Source organism: Leptopilina heterotoma, unplaced genomic scaffold (genome assembly GCF_015476425.1).
Source record: "Leptopilina heterotoma isolate Lh14 unplaced genomic scaffold, ASM1547642v1 Lhet_24, whole genome shotgun sequence".
NCBI classification, from domain to species: Eukaryota; Metazoa; Arthropoda; class Insecta; order Hymenoptera; family Figitidae; genus Leptopilina; species Leptopilina heterotoma.
The window spans coordinates 1365842-1391425 of NW_025110956.1; positions in this window are offsets into that span (position 1 = coordinate 1365842).

Below are 25584 nucleotides of genomic sequence, written 5' to 3' on the forward strand. Positions count from 1 at the left end.
ACTTATAATTTTGTTTCTTTGATTTACCGATTTAACTAATAAATTTGACGCGAACGCGGACTGTAAAAAAGTGAGATCGCCATTTTTAAATTCACACATGTACTTTTTGAGACAAGCAAATATTTTTGTTTCACTCAAATAAAATGATTTGGTTGAATCAAACAAATTTGTGTGTTGTGTCGAACAAACTTTTTCTCTGAGTGTATCGTTTGCCGGTTATGTAAGTTACTCACACAGATGTACTTGCGTAGTGCTTACTGCGCATCAAACGATTCTATTTTAGTTTTGTAATTTTCAGAAACGCATAAATAGAAATCTTATATAACAAAACATTTAAATACTTTCAAAAGAATTATAAAGAACTATTAAATCTTTTGAAAGAAATATAGAATTATTTCAAACATTCTCCGAAATTATTTCTGAAATTTCATTTATACCTTTTTCTAAAATATTAAAAAGGAATTATTTCCAGTTTCGTAAAAATAGAGAAAAGTTTCATTTATTATACAAAACATTTATAAACAGTCATAGAATTTTTTCCATATCTTCATTTCCTGAAGAAATTTTGTAATCTTTCTTGAACAAAGATTTTCCATGTAGTTGCCCCCAGAAATCTAGTACTTTTTCCTTTCGATTAATCGATTCTCAATACATTCTTTTAATTAAATTAATCGACAATCGTTTAGTCAATTAGTTGATTATTGGATTAGTCGATTAAACGATTAATTGATTACTCGACTCTAGTTTACTTGATTTTTAAAACAGTCGATACTTAGAGTATCGATATTTTTTAAAAATTTATATTAAAAATTGTTTTTTTTAATATCAACATGTTATTGTTTTTATTGAAATAAATTGTTTTTATATAGTTTATTTATTTAAATTTCGTATATTTTTTCTCATATAAAATAATAATTATAAAAATGCCAATTATTTTAATAAAATTAATGTAAATTTACATTTTTATAACATTAATTTTTATAATATCATTTTTAATTTTACCCGTGTTGCTAATTTTGGCAGTCTCTTGGTTGGACTCAAACCGGGCTTCCCTAAACTTGTGTGAAAGAATAAAGCCTTACGATGCCATTTTAAAAGCATTATTTCCATCCACAAATTTGCCGAGCTACCATGTCTCGATCCGTTCAGGTTTACTATTTTATGTTATGCTAGGGTTCTGGTATTTTAATTTAATAAAAACTCTATAAATTACTTCTTCTAATATTGAATCGTCATTTTTACTATCCATCCTCCTCTTTATTCTATTCACTTCATCCTCGTTAATGCATTTGATATTTGTACTTAAACTTTCTCGTCTTCTTTTTTTGCTATTAACGAGGATTGCGTCATTTTTCTCTTCTTTTAAATTAGAGGAAGTTGAAGATGATGATGTAGAGGCCAATTGTTTTTCTTTAAAATTATTTTCATTTATTTTTCTGTAAGTAAAAGAATTTTATTATTAATTTTAAATTCATTATTTTTATTGAAAATTTATTTTTCTTCTTCATAATATTAATTAAATAATTAATTAAATTATAGATTAATATAGAAATTGTTATACCTTTCATATTTAAGTTTCTCTTTTAATATTTTTTTTGTATTCTTAAATCGTTTATAATAATCCTTAATTCGTCATTTTCTGTTAAAATTAATTCTTTTATGCTGAAAAATAAAAATTTTAAAAATTTAATTTTAAATATAAATATTAATTAATCAATATCTTATCGTTATTTCTGAACTGTCACAAGTGCACGATTACTGTTTCTGTGCACGTGTACGTTCAAATAAGAATAACTCCTTTGAAAATAAAGTAATTTAAAAAACGAGTAGGGTTTTGGAAAGATCTTTTTACGTACTTAACAATGGTTTTATTAAAAATTTGTAAAAAAAAATTTCCATTTAAAAATTAAGAATGAAAAATATTTTTCTATTTTTGATCAATTCGGACATCTTCGATTTTTTTCGGAATACCTTCAAAAGAAAGTAAATTTTCTCACCTTTAAAATGATGGTTTGATCAAAATGGGGAGTTTAATAGTTTAAAAGTTATAAAACATTTTGTGAGCCGCTGCATGTCGTTACGGCGCGCTACAACATGCAGCGGCTCACAAAATGTTTTATAACTTTTAAACTATTAAACTCCTCATTTTGATCAAACTATAATTTTAAAGGTGAGAAAATTTACTTTCTTTTGAAGGTATTTCAAAAAAATCGAAGATGTCTGAATTGATCAAAAATAGAAAAATATTTTTTATTCTGAATTTTTGAATGGGGTATTTGATTTGTACGAGCTCAAATTTGGTACAGATATGTATTTTCACACGTAGATTACAGGAAAAATATAGAGAATGTGTTTGGAGATGATGGTCATAGCGTTGTCAAGGAAATAACAAGATTTTTGGCCAAAAATGCATAAAAAGTGACCATTCCCCCCCTTAACTTCTAAACTATTCAACATGGAGGGCTACAATTTGGCATACTGGTGTATTTTATCGCGAATATTACAGGAAAAATATAGAGAACTTGCTATGTAATAATGTCCATAGCGTTGTCAAGGAAAAACTAAAAAAAATTTTGAAATTTTTTTTTTCTAATTTCTACATTATTTGATCTAATTAACTAAAAATGGGTTTATTAGTCTATTTTTACAGTCTGATTACAAAAAATATATTTAGAAATCTAAAAAAAAAATTAAAATTTTTTTTTTTAGATTTTTTAACAAAAAAATTTTCAAAATTAGTTGCTCTACTTATTATTGTTTACAATATTAGATATATACAATACTTTAATTTTTTTATTTATTTTTTTATCAAATGATATTAATATATTTTTTTAATTGTTTATTTTAATTCTACCAATTACCGATAAATGTTGCAAGTATTGTTTTAATATTTGTGTACGGAACCCGCCATTGCAGTGCGAGTTCAACTCGCACTTGTCCAATTTTTTTTTCCTTGGGGGGAAGATGCTTGAAGGATTGCCTCAACGTGTTGAATTTGTGGTTCGTTGAATTCTCTGATCACGGAGTGGCCCAAATAACGCAGTTCCGTCTGCCCGAATGAACACTTTTCAAAGGCTCACGTGAGTCCGTGTAATTCCAGTCTCTCCAGGATCAACGCGAGGTGGTATAAGTGTTCTCTCCAGGTTCTCGAATAAATAATTATATCGTCTAGATAGACGATACAGAATTTATTTATGTAACCGCGAAGGACGACCTGACTCATGAGGCACTGGAAAGTAATTGGTGCGTTTTTAAGCACAAAAGGCATTACCTTAAATTGGTAAGTACCTCCATGCGGCGCGACGAAAGCTGTTAGTTTACGGGAATCAGGGTGCAAGAGAACTTGCCAATATCCCAACTGCAAGTCTATAGCGGAAAAGATAGTTGCTTTCCCGAGTTCCTTCAAAGTGTCTTGAATTCTCGGAAGGGTGACCGTCGCATCTTCAGTAATCGAGTTCAAACGCCTAAAGTCGATACAGAAGCGGTATCCTCCCTCTTTTCTTTTCGCTAAAACGATAGGTGAACTGTATTGCGAGTTGCAAGGCTCAATGACGTCCTCGGCCAACATCTTTTGGACCTGCTCCATGATGAACTTCCTTCGATCCTCGGAACATGGGTAGGGACGAAGTCGGAAGGGTTTCGAGGTGGTGACCTTAATTTCGTGTTGAGCTGAACGAGTTTGCGTGAGTTTCCCGTGGGAGTCCAATGTTCTATGAAAACGGGCGGCCAGATTCAGGAATTCGTCCTGATATTCCAAGGGAAAACCGTTCTCAATTTGCAACGTGGGTAACTTGAGAGTCGACCTTTCGGGATTAATTGTTGTTAGGTAAATGGGAAATCGTTTATCTATTCCTGCATAAAGGACACCATTCGGAACATCCATCACGACCTGTTGGCCGTAGATCCAAGGCAATCCCAAAATTAGGGTTTTCCTTAATTCTTCGCTGACAAGACATGTTATTCTCTCTTGATGTTGTCCCAACCGCAAAATAATCTCGATTTCTCCTTGCACCTTTAAAGCCGTACCTGTAACAGCCATTTCCACCTCCATAGCTTGTAGATGAATAAACTTTTTTTGTTCCTCCGTGAGAACCGCAAACTGGATAAAATTAGCAGTGGCTGCAGAATCAACTAGAGCTATTATAGCTTGATCGTTTAGCTCGCACCTTACTCGTGGCAGGTGGGGATATTCAGTTATTTCAGCAACCACGTTAACCAGGGCGATGCGAGGACAATCGGGCGAAACTTTGGAAACTAATTGGACGTTGTGGCGACAGTAGTCGGTACCGTCGCCTTTCTCCAGTTTTCCTGTGTATCCGTTGGTCTGGGGGATTTTTCGGCGATCATTTTCCTGTACACTTCGCAGTCTCGATGTAGATGATATTGTGGACAATACCAACAGCGGGGTCCTTTGGATACTTCCGGTTTGGGCTGTGGCTTTACCTCTTCCTTCTTCGGAGCTGCTTTTTTTAAATCTCTCTCATCGTGCTCAGCCTCCACTGATCTTGACAGCAACTCGTCGAATGTTCGTGGACCTGATGACCGGATGGCTTGACGGATCGTAGGACGGATCAGCTCTAACAGTGCGATTACTAGGTTGAGTTCGTCATCCTGGGGGTGTAGACGACGATACAGTAGGCTCTTGCGATGAAGGAAAACCCCTAGTGCCTCTTTATCACCTTGTCGTTCCGAGTAGAGTTGAGCTTGCAAGCGACCTCTTATCGTAGGTGAATCATATTGTCGACTCAGCAAAACTTGAAATTGTTCCCAGGAAAACTCCAGCCCGCGATAATCGCTCCACCAGCTAGTCGCATTTCCTTTTAAAGCAGCTGCGGCGGTTGCAGTGCGGTTTGCTTCGGGAATTCGCATGTTCACAAAATACTGCTTCATATTTAGCAAAAATGACAGGGGATTTTCATAGTCTTTTCCCCAAAATTCGGGACAAAGGCTTTTCGGAACCGTAAAAAGGAATTCGCGGAGTCCATTCCAGTCCGTGGCTGTTGGTCCTGGCAGAGGTGGCGTGAGTTGAGGTTGCACTATCGGTTGTTGATTTGCAGGAAAATAACCAAGCATCGAACCTGACCCAGGTTGATTTAATCCAGGTATAATGTTTTGATAAATATCGGACCTTGGACGATTCTCCGTCAAACGCGGGTCATCTGCTGGCATCCAGTTTATCGCGCTTTGATTCCGATAATCCCCAGTTGCCATTTAAACATGGTTTTAAGTCGGTGAAATGGTCGGCATTTGGAATTGGTTGAACTGTCCATAAGGCATCAGCGTACCTTCTAAGGGTAGGTTCATTGGTAATTGCCTAGTTGTTTCATTGGCAATTTGACTGGAAACGTAAGGAATTCCAGCAGTAGTTACTGAAGGATTGACGCTCGTTCCAAGGAAATTTGGGTTAATAACTGGTGGAACTAACACTTGTGATCCCTGGGGTGGCTGATTATGATAAATTGCTGTTCTCATGGATGGTGGGAACACTTGTAATCCACTTGGTCCCGGAACAGCAGGATCTGGGAGTAGGATGTTGTTGGAATTTGGAACCTTAACAACTGACGTTCTGGTACCTTGAGTTGATTTCCCGGACGTCATGGCACTCATTATCGGGGTTTGGGTGATCCAAGTTCCATTCACTCCAGCTGCCGACTGATTTATTTTTGGAATCATATTTGTGACTCCCGAGGTGTATGTGGGTAAGATCCAACTTGTAGGGCCGAAGTCATGCTTGTAAGTGTTCTTTGATTATCGCTAGTCGTCGATGAAACCGTGGTAACCGGGGAATTCTGGACGGAAGTCCTGATCACTGAACTGCTACTGAAATTGGGATTGATCGTGACAATAAAGCTAGTCGTAGCTACTAAGGAATTGATGACCGAATTATTCGACGAAGCCTCGCTTCCTCCATTTCCTTCCACCGTGCTTTCCGAACCGCGATCCTCTTCATTCGTCATTGTTAAAGGTGGGGAGGATGTAGTTGGATTTAAAGTGTTGATTATAGGGTCGTTAAGCGCCACCAGGTGTTTTCTTCCACTCCTGGAAGTGGGTAGATTTCTATCCACAATACGATTTCGTAATACTAAATTCTCCGGTAAAGGGCAATCGGTCATTAGACGATTCTTTCAAACCAAAAAAAAAATTGTCCTTTTTCCAGGAATCGAGAATAAAATCTTATTTCACAATTTTCTTTGATGAAAAAATGCCCCACGTTGGGCGCCAAATTGTTGTCAAAATAAATTGAATTTTATTAGACAATCTATCGTTTAACCTTGGACCCCTCTTGAAATTATTATCAAATTGTTGCAGCGTTGATTTTGCATACACATTAAATAAAATAAAACGAATCCCCAGTAAAAACAAAATAATGGCAAAAGACAGGCGATAAGTGGACAGAAAAAAATAGGACGTAGGACTCGTATCCCCAGATCCCGAGGAGGAATCCTAGAAAATCGAATAAAATAATTTAGATAGGCGAATTTTCCTTATCCCGTAGAGGGATCATGGAAAATCGTAAAAAATAATTTAGATAGGCGAATTTTCCTTATCTTGTAGAGGGATCATGGAAAATCGTAAAAAAAGGAAGACTGGGAGAAATTTCTCAGATCCCAGAACAGTACCTTGAAGAAATTCCAGTTCAGAATTGACTGAGGAATCAAGGACTTCTTGATCCCGAAGTTGGTTTTAAAGAAGTTCTATAGAGGATGAGGCCTTAGGGATTTTTCCAGATCCCGTAAAGGTATCTTGAGAAAATTCGAGAGATAAAGCTATTGGTTTTTTTTGAGGGGATTTTGTTCGCCTGAGAATTAATTTTTTTAACAAAAAATAATAAAAAGAAGATCAGTGGGAATTTAATAATTTATCAGATCCCCGGATCGGCATCTTGATAAAATGACAAATAATTCTAATTTATTTTTAATATTGAGATAAAAAGGAAAACGAGATCAAATTTTAAGGGAATATTACAGAGGAAAAGAATATTGTATTTGAACACTATTAACACTTTATTTGAACGTTAGAGTAGGGTGGATACAAAACGCGTCTAAGCTACGAGTGCCCTGCTCGGTGGCTCGGGAAGAAGTAATCATGCAGCCTGCGGTCTCGAGCTCGGTCGTTCGTACAGTGGGAATGCCGTGAGTGGGGCGTAGCGCTGTGATTGGTCGGCGGAAGGTCGCGTGCGCTAGTACGTTCCAGCATTCCCGTATCCTTCATTAGTGAGGCCCTCGACCATTGATAGAATTTATTTTTAATTGTATTTATTAATTTATTTTTTTGTTATACAACAAATTTATTAAAAACATTTGCCATTATAAATAACAGTAATGCCAAATGCAAATAAGTACCGAATAATAACATTACACCATTAAAACAAATACGAGACTTTTATACATAAGAACATTGTTTAAATATTTACTAGAAGAATAATAAAACAATAAAGAATATTTTAAGATACAGTCAAAAATGCTTCATGTCGGGGTTGGGACAAGTCACACCCAGAAAGTCTCCCCCGGACAAGTCTCCACAGAGACATAACTCCCCATGGGACAAGTCTTCCCAGGGACATCTCTCCCCAAATGTAAATATTAAAAGTAAATAATGCCATGGGTGGACAAGTCTCCCCGGGACATCTCTCCCCAGTAAAAAATTGTTTATTAAAACAGTGACAAATTAAGGAAAAGTTTTCCCAGGACAAGTCTCCCCGGGACATCTCTCCCCAGTTAAAGATTGTTTATTAAAATAGTGACAAATTCAGGACAAGTCTTCCGGGACATCTCTCTCCAGTATAAATTATTTATTTAAACGGTGGCACATTTAGGACAAGTCTCCCCAGTAAAAATTATTAATTTAAACGGTGGCACATTCAGGACAAGTCTCCCCGGGACATCTCTCCCCAGTGAAAATTTTTTTATAAGGGGGAAGTCTACTGTGACAAAGGAAAAAATAGGTTGATTTTTGAGGATTTTTTTTTCTAACAAAATACGACTTCGACGTTAAATTAAATTAAACTGTCCTATATTACACTGAGAGACCTTTGGGTCAGCAGCAGACTTTCGATAGGCTGCTACTGACCATTTTGGAGGAACGCTACAGGACTATACTTTTGGGTTGCTGCGGTAAAATCTTGAGCGCATGACAGTCCCAAAGTTGTTCAGCTGCAAACCAAAGGCGGCATTCCCACTACTTCGGTAAGCTGCTAACCAACTTTTGGGATTGTCACGCGCCCAAGATTTTACCGCAGCGCACCAAAACCATAGTGGAGCTGCTGTCACATACGTTGTTCCGCTACAGACCCAAAGGTCTCTCAGTGTATATATTCAAGTATTTGTAAAAAAAAATTAAGTCGAAATATTCAAAATTGCCGTCGTGGCACTCCTTTAAGCGCAATTTCGCTTCCTTTAAGCGCAAAAAAAATATGGTTATCATGTACATAGTATCAAATTTCGACTGACGAAAAATTTTGGCGCCGAAGAAAAGAATTCATGAAATTTTTTCAATTTTTGTTTTACATTTGATTTTATTATTGTTTATCCCTTTGCGGCATGCATAACATTATGACATTAATTTAAAAATCACAAATGCTTATGAGGGTTTTTAGGGTCACTGATTACGAATCTGAAATCCGTTTTCCAAAATTCAAGATGGCGGATCCAATATGGCGGACGAATTTTTTTAGAATTGATCGAAATCGCTTGAAAATAGTTACTCGGGGGTTTTCGGGGTCGCTAATCACGAATCTGAAGTCCGTTTCCCAAAATTCAAAATGGCGGATCCAATATCCCCAGTTCTGAGCGTTGCGGAATGCAACCGCAAGGACCGTAAGAAAGAGAGAGAGCGTTTCTATAGGCGTAATCTCAAAAGCGTCTTAAGAGATGCTCAGAAACGGAAGAGAGAGGGTGACAGTCCAGAAGAGACTCGAACCAAAACCGATAAGAGGAAGAAGGAGGAAGCTCCTCTAATGGAAACGGAAGTACCAGATCCAAAGATTCCTCAATTGGAAAGAATTGGGTTAAAAAGATCCACAGTTCTAATCCGAGTCGGTGAAGGATTGACGTATGCTGACGTTCTGGGTCATGTTCTGGATTCGTCCAGTTTTCTCTTCAAGTCGTCAATAATATTTAAATTTAGAAACAGTCGTATTGGACTGTTTCTGTCAGTTTTATTGCACAATGGGCATATTTTACTTCTCAAAATAAATATTACAATAAAATTATTTATTACATAATACAATTATTATATAATTTACTTATTTATTTAAAAAAAATTTTTTTACAGTACCTTAGTCTCCATTCCAACAGGCAAAAATAAAAAAAATTATATATAAAACGAAATTAATCTAACTTGATACATGGAATGATTGTCACTTCATTAGTTAATATTGAATCGCCATTTTTACTATCCTTCGTCCTCTTTATTCTATTCACTTCATTCTCGTTAATGCATCTGATATTTGTACTTAAACTTTCTCTTCTTCTTTTTTTGCTATTAACGAGGATTGCGTCATTTTTCTCTTCTTTTGAATTAGAGGAAGTTGAAGATGATGATGTAGAGGCTAATTGTTTTTCTTTTGAATTATTTTCATTTATTTTTCTGTAAGTAAAAGAATTTTATTATTAATTTTAAATTCATTATTTTTGTTGAAAATTTATTTTTTTTCTTCTTAATATTAATTAAATAATTAATTAAATTATAGATTAACTAGCTGTCGGACCCGTCTTTGACGGGTTTTAGTTTCGGCTAATACATTTGATAGGGTTTCTACCAACCGGGAAATAGCCGGGAATTAAATTTTACTGGAAAAAACTAATAATTAGTTACCATTAACTATTTCGTGAGAAAAATATTACTATTTCAATCAGTGACAGATTTTTTTCTATCAAATCTGATATTCAGGAACAGTATTTGGCAACTAGTAGTACTTTGTGCGTTTTTAGTACTGCAATTAATGTATTAAAAATTAATCCTAAATTTACACCAGCTTTTGGAGTCAAAGAAGAGTCTAATTATAAATAATTATGTCACAATTAGACAATTAGACAATAAAAATTAAAGTAAAAAGCAGTTTTTAAAATCAAATTAATATAATAAAACTTTTTTAATTTGATAAGAAAATTCCCGGTTTTTCCTAGTCAAATTAAACTCCCGGCTATTTATCGGTTTTCCCGCGCAATTGGTAGACACTATCAATTCTATTATGGTAAACTAAATCCCGTCAAAGACTGGTACTGGTATATAACATATTTTCTTAAAAAAGAGAATTTTCATAAAATAAAAATAACCCAAAAATACTACTGAATTAAACTTGATAGTAATTAATGACAATTATAATTTTTTCGATTTTTTGATATGGAAAATATTTTTATACTTACATCTTAGTCATATCATTTTTTGTGCAAAATTATGCTAAAATATGACTAAATTACATGTAACACTCAATTATACACACTAAGAAAACTGGAGAGTCAAATTCAGAGGTTCAAAAAGTGTATGTTTCCTTTGCTTATGAAGAGAGTTAAATAGTCCTTCTAAAATAAATTTTGAATTGGTAATGGAAATCTACTTGTATATTCTCTCCCATTATATCTGAGGGTTAAAAGTTGCGCAGAATATGTGTACGATCTGATGCGCGCGAAATTATTTTTCTGACATTTTATGTATTTAATTTAGGGGTTAGGTTGCCATATTTATTCATTTCGCGCCGGATAAGGAAGGGATTTCTCAAGATGGTTAATATGTCCCTCTGTTATAAACTCATTTTCCCTCCAAGAGAAATGGCTCGAATATCTGTCAATGGTGTATTTGAACATTTAGATTGTTATCCAATAGCTAACTCTCAAATATCAACGATTTGTCCCTCCAGATGTTTAGCCCAATACTTCAGTTTTCTCTTTGCAGAGTTTAAAAGCAAATCATCAAAACATGTAAAATTTGTGATTTTTAAAAATTTTTTGAAAACATTTTTATACTTTAATCTTAGTTATAAGATATTTTTTTTTTTGAAAAATTATGCTAAAATGTGACTAAATAACATGTAATGATTAATTATAAATAGTTTAAAAGCAGTCCATTAAAAAATATAAAATTTGGAAATTTGCGATTTTTTGAATTTTTCGAAATCATTTTTATACTTACATCTTAGTTATAGGACATTATTTTTGGCAAAACTATTCTTAAATGTGACTAAATAACATGTTATACTGAATTATAGAAAGTTTGAAAGCATTTTTTAAAAAAATGTAAAATTTGAAAATTTTTGGTTTTTGAATTTTTCGAAAAAATTGAATATCTCCCGTTCTAATTAATATTTTTCAAATCTGTAAATTTATAAACCTTCTTTGGCCCAAGGTCTAACATTCTGCCAAATTTGGTTTCAAATGGTTCAGCCGTTTTTAAGTGATGCGCGAACATAGATTCTGTGACATATCGACACACATACATACATACATACATACATACATACATACATACATACATACACGAAATTTTGTATTGGTATATTTGGAATCCTTGATGCCTAAAACGAATAATTATGTGCGAAATTTAAAGTTCTGAGCAATGTACAGACAAAAGTCTGATTTTATATATATAGATATAGAAATTGTTATACTTTTCATTTTTGAGTTCCTGTTTCAATGTTTTCTTTCTTATTATCAAATTATTTATTTTAATTCTTAAATAATTATTTTCTTTTAAAATTAAATCATTTATGCTGAAAAATAAAAATTTTAAAAATTTAATTTTAAATATAAATATTAATTAATCAATATCTTCATTATTGAAAAAAAATTTACGGACTAAATTTTACAAACTTATTACATTTGTATGTGACCTGGAATGTTAAAAGGTACCTTATGTCTAAAATGAAGTTTTCGAAAAAAATGTTCTTAAATTTAAAAACCCGATATTCATAATTCTGCATATTAATATGGTTAGAAATTCGTTACTTGAACGTTTTAAGGTTTAACGATTATCAATCTACTATCAGAATTACAAAATTTAAAATGGCGTATCCAATATGGCGCCAAAAGAAAAATTTTTACAAAAGAATATATTCGCTTAAAACAGTTAACGGTCGTTAGAATAAGCAGAGAGTTAAACATTTCATGTCATATATTTTTAAACAAATGTTACTTTAAAAAATTTTCTTTGAAAATATTACCATTTTAAATTAGCCTCCTCTTCTTTACTTTTTTCAAGTACTTCCTTCATCATCTTCTCGGATTCGTCCAGTTTTCTCTTCAAGTCGTCAATAATATTTAAATTTAGAAACAGTCGTATTGGACTGTTTCTGTCAGTTTTATTGCACAATGGGCATATTTTACTTCTAAAAAAAAAATTAAATTAAATTAGCCTCCTCTTCTTTACTTTTTTCAAGTACTTCCTTCATCATGTTCTCGGATTCGTCCAGTTTTCTCTTCAAGTCGTCAATAATATTTAAATTTAGAAACAGTCGTATTGGACTGTTTCTGTCAGTTTTATTGCACAATGGGCATATTTTACTTCTGAAAATAAATATTACAATAAAATTATTTATTACATAATATAATTATTATATAATTTACTTACTTATTTAAAAAAAATTTTTTTACAATACCTTAGTCTCCATTCCAACAGGCATAAATAAAAAAAATTATATATAAAACGAAATTAATCTAACTTGATACATGGAATGATTGTCACTTCATTAGTTAATATTGAATCGCCATTTTTACTATCCTTCCTCCTCTTTATTCTATTTACTTCATCCTCGTTAATGCATGTGATATTTGTACTTAAACTTTCTCTTCTTCTTTTTTTGCTATTAACGAGGATTGCGTCATTTTTCTCTTCTTTTGAATTAGAGGAAGTTGAAGATGATGATGTAGAGGCTAATTGTTTTTCTTTTAAATTATTTTCATTTATTTTTCTGTAAGTAAAAGAATTTTATTATTAATTTTAAATTCATTATTTTTGTTGAAAATTTATTTTTATCTTGTTAGTAGTAAAATAAATGATCCTGGGAAGCTGAAGAATTGAAAAAATTCAATGTATCGTCAAAATTGCGACGTTTCGTTGGCTAAGGTTTGCCAACCTCATCAGGCAAAATTTATTTAAACAGAAAAACACTTCAATATTTATAAAGGTTTAAAACAACACTATACACTATACTAAAAATATGTTTAAAGAATATCCTACCAGGTTCGTTAAAACATAAAAATCGCGTTCTAACTCGTCAAAATAAAAAAGATTTCATAGAGAAAAAAAAATATTTTTTTATAAAAATTTCCACATGTATTAAAAAAGAAAAGTTTCTTTATATGAGAGGAAGACATTTCAGCACACTAGTTCAGTGTCAACTGAAATAAATTAAAAATTTGCTATTTCGAGAAAGTCAAAAGAATCAAGATAAAGAAAAAGTCAATGAACCGAATGTAAACACAGTTTTATCATAGAGGGAGCAAGTTGTGTTATAGTTGTGTCATTATAGACAAGAGTCTAAACGTCTGAGAAGAGGAAAAAAAGTGGAATGATTTGTTTTTATATGGATCATTTCAGATATTCGTCGTTTTATAAAATTTCATAAAGTTCATTGTCCAAAATTTTGGCATTTTTCCAATCGAAGTCATGATTACAATTAATTCGATGGCGGTAAACTACAGAGTTATCATTTACTTTTTTATGTTCATTTATGCGAGTTAACAATGATCGTTTTGTTTCACCTATATATGTTGCTGGACAATCTTTACAGTCAAACTAGTATACAACATTTGTTCTGTCCCATTTTTTAGATGAATCTTTACCAAGTCTAATTATAGAATTGGAGTTTTTATTATTAAGTGGAGTCGCAGTAAAATGAAACTCTTTGAGAATATTTGACAACTTAAAGAAACATTTTTCATTGAACGGTAAACAAACCTTCGGGATTTGACTGTAAATACTAATTTTATTTTGATTATTGTTATTATTATTAACCTGAGAAAATTTTATATGGTTTATACGAATTTTTATATGTTTATCAATAAAATCCAAAGGATAGTTATTGTTTTTTAAGATGGATCTTATCTTCTTTAAGTTATCAAAATGAAACTCTTTGTTGGACAATGAAATCGCTCTATCAACCAGATTGTATACAATATTCTTTTTTTGTTGGATTGGATGATCTGAAAAATAATTAATGAGTCTATCCGATGAAGTCGGCTATTGATACCAATTTGTGACAATTTTGTTGTTTTTTCTAGTAAGTTTTAAATCAAGAAAATTAATTGAGTTATCCTTTTCTTTCTCAATAGTAAATTGTAATTTTGATTGTAAGCATTAAAAGTATTGATGTAAAGTATTAAACAAAGTAATTAAAAGTATTTTTTTCTTCTTAATATTAATTAAATAATTAATTAAACTATAGATTAATATAGAAATTGTTATACCTTTCATTTTTGAGTTCCTGTTTCAATGTTTTTTTTCTTATTATGAAATTATTTATTTTAATTTTTAAATCATTATTTTCTTCTAAAATTAAATCATTTATGCTGAAAAATAAAAATTTTAAAAATTTAATTTTAAATATAAATAATAATTAATCAATATCTTCATTATTGAAAAAAAACTTACGGAATAAATTTTACAAGCTTATTACATTTGTATGTGACCTGGAATGTTAAAAGGTACCTTATGTCTAAAATGAAGTTTTCGAAAAAAATGTTCTTAAATTTAAAAATCCGATATTCATAATTCTGCATATTAATATGGTTAGAAATTCGTTACTTGGACGTTTTTGGGTTTAACGATTATCAATCTACTATCAGAATTACAAAATTTAAAATGACGTATCCAATATGGCGCCAAAAGAAAAATTTTTACAAAAAAATATATTCGCTTAAAACAAATAATGGTCGTTAGAATAAGCAGAGAGTTAAACATTTCATGTCATATATTATTAAACAAATGTTCCTTAAAAAATTTTCTTTGAAAATATTACCATTTTAAATTAGCCTCCTCTTCTTTACTTTTTTCAAGTATTTCCTTCATCATCTTCTCGGATTCGTCCAGTTTTCTCTTCAAGTCGTCAATAATATTTAAATTTAGAAACAGTCGTATTGGACTGTTTCTGAAAATAAATATTACAATAAAATTATTTATTATATAATATAATTATTATATAATTTACTTATTTATTTAAAAAAATAGTATATTTCGTAACGAGTGCGAGCAGTTGTTGTCAACTGCTAGCACTAGTTACGAACGATATTTTTTATAACAAGGTGCAAAAAAGGGCACTTTTTTGCACCTTGTTATAAAAAATATCGTTATGAAAAAATTTTACAATATCTTAGTCTCCATTCCAACAAGCATATTTTATGGAAAATATGCCCGCAGTTCATTGTTACTAAGTCAGCTTTATTGTGCAAGTCGTCGAAACATGTTACATATTCCATGATTAAACTGAAAACAAAATGAGTAATATTACGTAATTTAATATATTTTAATGTAATAAAAATTTTATAACTTTTGAATTATTTAATTTAATTAACAATACTGGCATTAAGATTTTTCATTGCTATATTTTTAATTATTATTCAATATTTTGTATTAACTTTTTATTTTATAAAAAAAGTAAATTTATTAAAAATTTCTTAAAAATTTTATTAAAAATCTTCATCTTTATCTTCTTCATACAAATTATTTGAAAAATATTTCGAGACATCAAGTATAATTTCGATTTAATTTTCACTTTCAGTGAACCTATCAAAATTTTAAAATATCCGGAACTTTTAATTTTGAAAAATTAATATTAAATTCGTTATTAGTTATACTAGTCACTATTTTTGCGCGCTACGCACGCCCTTTTTCTTCCTGCTATTAAAAATGGAAATGTTTTTACACCGAAAAGTTTCTAATATTACTCTAAAGAGACACACATAGTTATTAAAAACATTTTATCTTTAAAGGATTAAATTTTGTATACCTATTCCCTTTTTGAATAATATGTTCTGGTAATATAACATTATCATCTGCATCATTTAATTCACCATTGACAACTTTAAGTAAAAAATCTACAAATTCCGTTTCTTGTGGTAAAGCTCTCATATTATCTGTTAATGTGTATTTTTTGAAATATTTCTATAGTTTACTATTTCTGATTTAGTACCCCGTTTTTTAATTGGTGAAGTTTGTCAAAAATCTCCGCCTAGAATTACAATTTTACCACCAAGAGGTTCGTTGGAATAGTTAATCCATAATTTCTAAAGCATATTTTGGAGGCATTGGTGCTTCATCCCAAATAAAAACATCTATATTTTTTAAAAAGAGGCCTTCTAAAGATTGAACTTTATAGTATATTTTCAGGGAGCTCAGTGAATCTCGGGGTGCATATAGCTCACTGGTCAGAGCAGTCTACCGGCAATAGAAAGGTCGTGGGCGCGTATCCCACCATGCTACCATTTTTTCTGAGTTTCTTGATAATTTTGAAATTGTTAATTGACTTCGAAAAATATTTTTCGGAAAAAGCAGGTTTCTGTATTCAGGCAGCAGTACTGTCGATACTTTAACTTATGAAGCTTAGAAAAATTGATTCGTAAAGATTATTAACTTCTTTCATCCTTTAATGTAAAAATTCTTTAAATTAAGACCAGTGAAAACAAAAACACTATTCTAACACTTTTCAATACAATTTAGTCTGGTCAACACCAATGTACATCGTCTAATATTGAACTTTAATGTTTGAAGATGAATCACTGTTTAATGGAACGGGTAAGCCTAAAACTTTATGAACAGTTTTTCCATTAGGAAGCAGAGTCGCAGCTGTACCTGTAAATGCCATGTTGCAAACATTTATTCCTTTACTTCTTAACAATTGCCATAGAACCATAAAAAGAAGCATCCTTTAGGGCATCAAGTACATAATCAACTACAAGTTTTTGTTTTACATTTAATTTAGCATAATTCTGTTCTCCTATGTTAATATGTTTTGCAATATTTATATCATTAACTTGTTCAGAAAAATTTCATCTTGTATATCTAATGACCCCTGAAAGTTAGTTAAATTATATTCTTCGTTAAATAACATTGTTTTAATATTTCTACAAGCCCTTTGCTTAGCTTCAATGTCGTCTATCTTTTAATAATCTTTCGACATTTGACCCTTAAATTGTTCCCATATATCTTTTATCCGGATGTACAGGATGACATTGAATTAAAATTCTTGTGAATAATTGACGAAGGGGTCGTTCACAAACTACGTCACGCTTTTTCGGAAAGATTTTTACCCCCTCCCCCCTTCGTCACATTTTTTACATACAAAAAAAAAATTTTTCCACACTTCGTCACACACGGCTTGATACCCCCCCCCACCCCTAGGAGTGTGACGTAGTTTATGAACGACCCCGAAGTGAATGAGGCATCATCCATGTTGCAGCTTCTTCGATTGTCCTAATCCACTCACTATCATCTGCTACAAGTCCTAATGCCAAACGAGCAGTTGTAAAAGATGCATGAACAACTACATTAACTGTTCTCAAACATTCAAAAGAAGTTGCTCTTTTTACTGTAAGCAACAATAATCTAAGATGAAATAACTCCAACTGATGTGGATTAACTGAATACATTCTTTCCTATACTTTTACTTTACGAATTCTTTGTTTCCATTCAAGAGATTTTGTTACCCATGTATAATGCTCTGGTATATCTGAATAATAATACTTTTGAGCATTACTATGTCGTTGGTTAAGTTTAAAATAATCCAAAAGTTTTGTATTTAAATCGAAAGAAATGCCGTTACTATCTTTTTCTTCTCGAATAATAACATTCTGTTCATTTGGCAAATATATGGGTAAGCGGTTAACGCTATGACTCTTTTTCTCTAAAGGCTTACTTAGAATTCTCCAAACTGCCTCAACTGGACCAACATATCTATTTTCTTCATAATGATGTATTTCATTATGATTAACAGTTACCTCATCATTCGCATTTGTGATAACAATAGATGCATCATCATGCCCTTTGCGAATATATTTATGTAAATATTTAACAAACTTGATACTCGAAACTATTTCTACATTAATATGTCAATTAAATATTTCTGAAAGTTTACGGCAATACGGAACAACATTAGAATTATCAACAATAAATCCATTCGGTCGTTCATACGCTTTATTATTATTTCTTCGACGACAATGAACATAGCAATTTTCTTCAATTGTAGTTTCTTCTTGGTAAGTTTTTGGAATTTTTTTGAATATTTTACCAGGAATTTCTGCAGAAATTTGACGATGAACACTTTCAACTGTTAATATTTTAGAATTTTCTTTCAATATAACTAACAAATGAATGTGTGGCAATCCTCGCTTTTGAAATTCAATAACATAAACATAAGATTTGACTTCTCCAAATAATTTATTATCAACAATAGGTTTAAGTAGATCTTTAACTTTTAATGCGAAAACCCTAGTTACTATATCAGGTCTATCAGCAGCAGTTTAATAGGGGATTAAATTTTCCTGTATCTCTTTCCAATTTGGATTACACGTCATTGTGATAAATAAATCTGGTCTACCATGAAGATCAACAATAGCCATCGAATCCTGATATTGTTGCATCATATTGCGAGGTGATCCTATAAAAGTAGATGGAAATATAAGCGTTTTTCACACGTATACATCATTTTCCAACACATGATTGTGTAAATAATCCATCAGTCCTTTATATTTTTCACTTCTCACTTGAGTTTGATTATTTGCACAAAATCTTAATTTATCTTTTTCTATTTTTACATCATTTTCAGCCACTCATTGTTGAAACAATCTACCTCCATATAAAAATTGATTAAATTCTTTATCTCTTACAGCAATTTTGTATTTAATGTAGGCAGACCTAGAAATAGTATGATTTCTAATTGTGTAATCACGATCACTACGAATCATATTAATATTATAACCCTTATTTCCAAGTGGATAAATATGGGATAAATCCATGGTTCAACATTCGGATCTAAATTACTAACCAATTTTAATTCCTTTGTAGATTTATTATAAACCGTTTCATAAGATTCTGGTATTTCTCCTTCAAGTTTGTATTAAAAATTGCAGCAACTTCATTAAAACTTTGAGAATTGTATCTATTTTTATCAAAGCTTTTTTCAACGTGAACAATAATTGTAACTCAGGAATTTCTTCATTATTTGTCTTGCTAATTCAGCTTCTATTTGAATTACCTCTGACATCATCATGTGAGATTTCGTGTATGCATTAGAATTTCTCATAATATTTTCTATAGATTTTAAACCGTCTTCATCCAAGTTTTCGTTACTTTTTAATCTGTATCTGATTGATTCCTCAGGGTCATAAATAAATAATTGACCAAAACATGGATCCTCACCTTTATCCGGTTATAAAACACTATTAATTTGGTAGTAAATTTGACCTTGAATTTTGTAACAGAATGGTCCTCTTCTTTTGCCAATAAAATTAATTACATTAGCATTTAAAGATGCAAAAAAAAGAATTATTATACAGCCTTTTATTCTTTTTAAAATGACCTGATTTTTTATGAAAACCTTCTAACAAAACCCTTAATTCATCTGGATATTGTATTAAAGTTAACACAACACCTCCATGACTACAGCTGTCATTAAAACTAACTTTTTTACCAGTAACTTTTTCAACTTTAAAATGTTTAGCTTGACAATGTGTGCAGTAATTACTTATCGGACCTAGATAATTTTCCACATTTAACTCATTTTGAATTTGATGCTTTAATACTCCTTCACAATAATTTCTTTAACATCGAGTATTCTTTGTTTTTGACAAAGAATTTGTATCACTATTTTTATTTTTTAATTTAAGGTTCTCAGCATATTCTATTTTGGATTTGACTCGAAGTTTTTTCTTAGTTGAAGTGTGTTTTTCACTTAATAATTTACGTTATCAATTGTACGTTTTAATTTTTGCCTCTCACGATAATTTTTTTGAATTTAAGCACTACTTTCTTTAAGTGTTTTTGATACAATATTTCTTTTTTTATTTCATTTATAATTCTCGGGAAAGAAATGGATGTGTATGCTTCCTCTAAATAATTTTCATTATCAATTTTACGTTTTAATTTTTGCCTCTCACAATAACTTTTTTGAATTTCAGCCCTACTTTGTTTAAGTTTTGTTGATGCAATATTTCCTTCATTTATTTCATTTATTATTCTCGAGAAAGAAATTTCTTTCTTAATAGAGTTTTTAGAAAAGTTTGATTCTCCATACTGAAGTTGAATATCTTTTTCATTTAAAAGGCAATTTCAGTTATACACAACTACGCAAGATTTACTATTAGGAAGTTGTACAGAGGGAAATTTACATAAACTATTGTTTTCGAACATTAACATTAAATAGTTTCTAATATTACAATAATAGTAATTGACAGAGCAGGGCAAAATATTAAAAAACAACGATGTTGCAAATGCTATTGCATATACTCCATAAGAAAGACTGTATTCTGGTTGTTGATCAACAGTTGTGAAAACTACTGGTGGTTCAAAATGATATATTCTATTGTTTGTAAACACAAAGTATTTTGCATATTATAAAAAAAATCTGATTGTCTTCCCAATAGCTTTTAAAATTCATACATATGACAATTATTTAGCATTGCTCCTTTAGTGACAACAATACTTAAATCCTGAGTAGACGAATTAACAGTTTCTGCTTTGTTAGACATTGTTCTTTTATTTTATAAAATTTACTTATATCAAGGAATTATAATTAAAAAAAATAGTAATATTACATTAGAATTGTAACATCAAGTTTTATACATTTAATTATAAAATTTATAATTTCCTTTTATCCAATGTTACCAAATTTTGCCTCTTATAGAAAATAGCAACAAATTTACAATTCTCTCCTTATTCAAGACTTTCAAATTTTTCCTTCTATCAAATATAATCAATGTCCAATTTTGTCTTTCATCCAATTTAACTAATTTCCAATTTTGTCTCTTATCCAATATTTAACCAATTTACAATTTTTCCTTTTTTCCAATTTAACCAACTTCCAGCTCTGTTTTAGCCAATATAAATAATTTACAATTTTTCCTTTTATCCAATTTAAACAATTTCCAGCTTTGTTTTTATCCAATATAACCAATTTCTAATTATGCCTTTTATCCAATTTAACCAATTTCCAGCTTTGTTTTTATCCAATAAAACCAATTTCCAATTTTGCCATTTATCCAATTTAAACAATTTCCAGCTTTGTTTTTATCCAATATAACCAATTTCCTATTTTTCCTTTTATCTAATATAACCAATTTCTAATTTTGCCTTTTATACAATTTAACCAATTTCCAGCCTTTTTATTCAATTTAAACAATTTGCAGCTTTGTTTTTATCCAATATAATCAATTTTCAATTTTTCCTTTCACCCAATTTAACCAATTTCCAGCTTTGTTTTTATCCAATAGAACCAATTTTGCCTTTTATCCAATATAACCCATTTCTAATTTTGCCTTTTATCCAATTACAGACGATTCCCAAATTATAACAAAATTTTTAATTTATTAATAAACATAAAATAATTGTAACAAATTTTTTAACTTTATTAATAATAATTAACATCAAAAACAAAACACAACTCAATTAATTATTTAATGATTGAAAAAATTTAGAAAACAGTATTTTAATATAATTCTATTATTATTTACTGTTCACTTATTATCACTCATTATATTCACTAATACTTACTATTCACTAAATCACTATTTACTAATTCTCGAAGTATTCACTAATAATTCACTTATTTAACTTTATATTCACTCACATATAGTGAGTGAATTCACCAGTGAATTATAAAGATTTTTTAATTTAATTTTCGTTGAAGATACGTAGAACGTGTCTCAAAGAAAATAATCTACGATATGATTCTTAAATTAAAAAAAATATTCGTTCATATATTTAGGTGGTCCTTCTCGCACTCGTAGATTGATTCTGAGGCCAATATATATATTATTACTATTCCTATAAATCCTGCACTAATAGTTCCAAAACTAGAAAGTGCTGTCCATACTTTATTCCAAGTTGATGCTGCTATTTTTTCCATTGTCTCTTCGTCTAATAAATTCATTAAAGATATGCCTTGCTTTGTGTTTGTCTGACCGGTAATTGTACGGGCTAAACTATTTAATACAGTGGGTTTTTCCTCCGGAAATATAATATGTTTGTGTAATTGATTTAAGTCTGCTTGTGAATAAATACCGCTTGTTGCTAGGGAAGATGGGTTAATGTAATTCCATGTTGGCTTTTTTAATGGTTTCATAATGGCAGGGGCTGCTGATTCTGCTGGTTTTGGTATCATTTTATACCAAGTATCTCCTAGGAAATACATTGTTGGTACGAAAGAGTTACAACTTGTTTGTATGCCTCGACTTGTGATTATGTGTGTTCTAGGTGTAAGAAAAAGTGAATTATTTCCTTTAAAAATCGGTAAATGTGTGTAGCATTCCTTTGTCTCTCTATATTTTACTTCTACAGGGACACATTTTATTATATGAGCCACCTCGCCTGCAAGGATGGCCATATAACCCGGTCCTTTCATTAAATTGAATGCAAATTCGTCAGGTGTTTGAGTTGCTAGTGTTAAAGTGTTTTTTAATACTTTTTGTTCCAGTTCGCATTTTTGTAATAGTACGTCGTAATATAGTCGGTTAATTTGCGTTCGTATATGTCTTTCTGTGTATACAAATTTAGAGTTTACATAAGTAAATAAGTCCATATTTTGAACCGTGGGTTTTGATTTTTTTATAACAAATGCTCCGTTGTTTGTTTTTATTACTAATAATCTAGGGTGTTCTGTTTTATACATGATGAGATGACAAATGGGGTTTTGGGCTTTTTGAGTTAATACAAAGGTTATGTCTTCTGAGTTTAAAGAATATAAAATTTCTGAATTATTTGAATTAATTTCGTGAATTTTCTTTGCTTGTCCTTCATAAAGTATTTCGTATTTATTCAATTTGCAAATGTCTTCGGGTAAGGGGTTCCAAAATGTTTGTCCGTCTTCCATATCAATACATCTTGCTTCGGATAATTGGCATGTTACTCCTGATTTTAAATGAATTTTGTTATTATTTAAACTAACTGTGGCATAGTATTCTTTTAAAGTTATTGATACTACGGCTTGGACGGTTACATCTTTCCAAGTTCCTAATGGGTCTGAATAATCTGCTCCTGAACATTTACCATCAAATGATACGGATCCTGCTAATAGTATGCTGTTAAAAGATGTGTGATTGACTTTTATACCTGTTATTTGTAAATTATGTCCTATCATTATTGTCCCTCTTTCATGAAGATCTGTGCATTGTTCGCAAGAAACATCTAGAATATATTCGCTTTGACCATTTGCCACGTTAGAATTATGAGAAAACATTCCGCATTGTGTAATTGTACGTCTGATTTTTATTTTACATTGTTTAACTTTAGCTAAGGAATAATCAGCAACTTGTATTAGTTGAATATAAATTGATTCTGAGTGTACCTCTGGTCTAGGTATATCACAGTCTCCTACTTCCAAAAGTGATATAGTAGTTAAGTTAAGGGTGTTGGCTCCGCAGTCATATCCGATGATAGCGTGTGTATGTGAATAGTATATTGTCATTATGATTAATATCATCCATGTTTTCGATCCGGAAAACATTTCTGAAAAATGAGTTTGTATATATTTTTTATTTATGAATTTATTATACGTATTTTATGTTTTATTTGTGTGATTTGTGTGTGTATATTGTTTGAAATAATAAATTTACTTGTTGTAAAAGGTCTGCAATATATTCTTGATTTATTTCATATAAGCAATTTAGAAAATTAGAATAAGCGTTAGGTCCCCTAGTTTTTATAGTAAGTATTATATCTTTCTATGTTTCTAAGTCCCTTAGATTATTTTTCCATCTATGTATGTTACAATCGTTTTTGTAAAATATTCCTGTGATAAATAAATATGGCCATAATTCAGTCATATTAATGTGATGAGCAATAAAATTGGTATGTAAGTCTATTTTTCTTCTGTGTCTATCGTCCATCTAAAAGTATATATTTTTGTTTTTACTCATTAGTTGTTTATAGTGTTACGTCCGTAACTTCTTAATATACTTAAATTATCTATAATATTTAGGTGTGTATTTCTTTTAAACATATTGAATTATACATATATATTATACTAACGTATTTGAAATACGTATTCATACAATCTCTTCATATTATTGCATTATATTCAATATATTTTATAAGAAGGTAATTGTTATTATAAATTTTATATGTATTTAAACAAACTTATAAATTATAACAAATCCAAGAAAGATGGGTAATACTTTTCATGTAAAAAGAATAACGATAATCCATCAGGCAGATTAATATAATCCCATAATCATTGGAGTGTATAAAACAAGCAGGCAGGTGTCAACTGAGAGAGAAAATAATCACCCCTCACGCCTCTTAGACAGTCTTCACGGCATTGCAGCCAGTCGCTCCAACCCTCCTTAAAATCCAAATACACGTGTATGATTCCAAAGAATTGATGAAGACAGTTTTATATAAAAGGGGATATGAGTTCTACTCAGATCAGAGAGTAACTATTTAGAAATCAACCTGAACACATCGTTCAGTACAAGAGATAGAGAGTAACTATTTAGAAATCAACCTGAACACATCGTTCAGTACAAGAGATAGAGAGTAATTTTTTGGGAATCAACCAGTTTACATCGTCCAGTCAACGTTAACACATCACATAATTTACAAGTGAATTCAAAGTACATCTTTGAAAGTGAACAGTATATCTCCAAGTATTCTTTTCAAAGTGAATTGTTCGAAAGTGAACAATATATCCCCAAGTGTTAAATTTGAAGTGAACTTTAAATCAACCTTTTAAAATACACCAATTTGCAAAGTATAAATTTAAAACAATTTCTAAAATTATTAAATTGGAAATAACCTCAACAATCAACGAATATCTAATATTGAAACAACACATTCCAAATTTCGAACCATCGAAATTTGCTCAAGAGGCGACAACCGTCTGGAAGAAAGCAGATATTTTCAAAATACAATACACTATCTCATGAGTGTAAACAAGAGGATTAATACCCAACCATTAAGGACAACAAGCGGAAGGCCACCTTTTCGTCTAGCGCTCAACACCATTGAGATTAGACAGGAGATTATCATCACATTACCAGTAATCGTTATTCTTTAAGTAAGATTCATAATTTTTGTACTCATTGTAATTTTGTCAACTCTTTTCTTTCTTGTTGATTTTTAAATAAATTATTCTCTCACATTTAGTAGGCTCATTGACTTATCCTCATCCCAAATTAGATTCATTTATGAAACTAATTTAAAACGAGGAACGCTAGTTATGTTTAAAAAGGTTTCTCGTTCTGACGTAACAGAAGCCCTTTTAAATTTTGGTGCATCGGCCCGGGAAAATTATAAAGTCGATCAGCCATATAATTTTGTCAAATTTTTAATAACATTCGAAAATTTCAATGGATATAATTTTTAAATTAATGAAATAATTCAATAAAAATAAATAAATCAATGAGTATACCAATTGTTTAAAAAAGGGGAAATTTTTTTTTG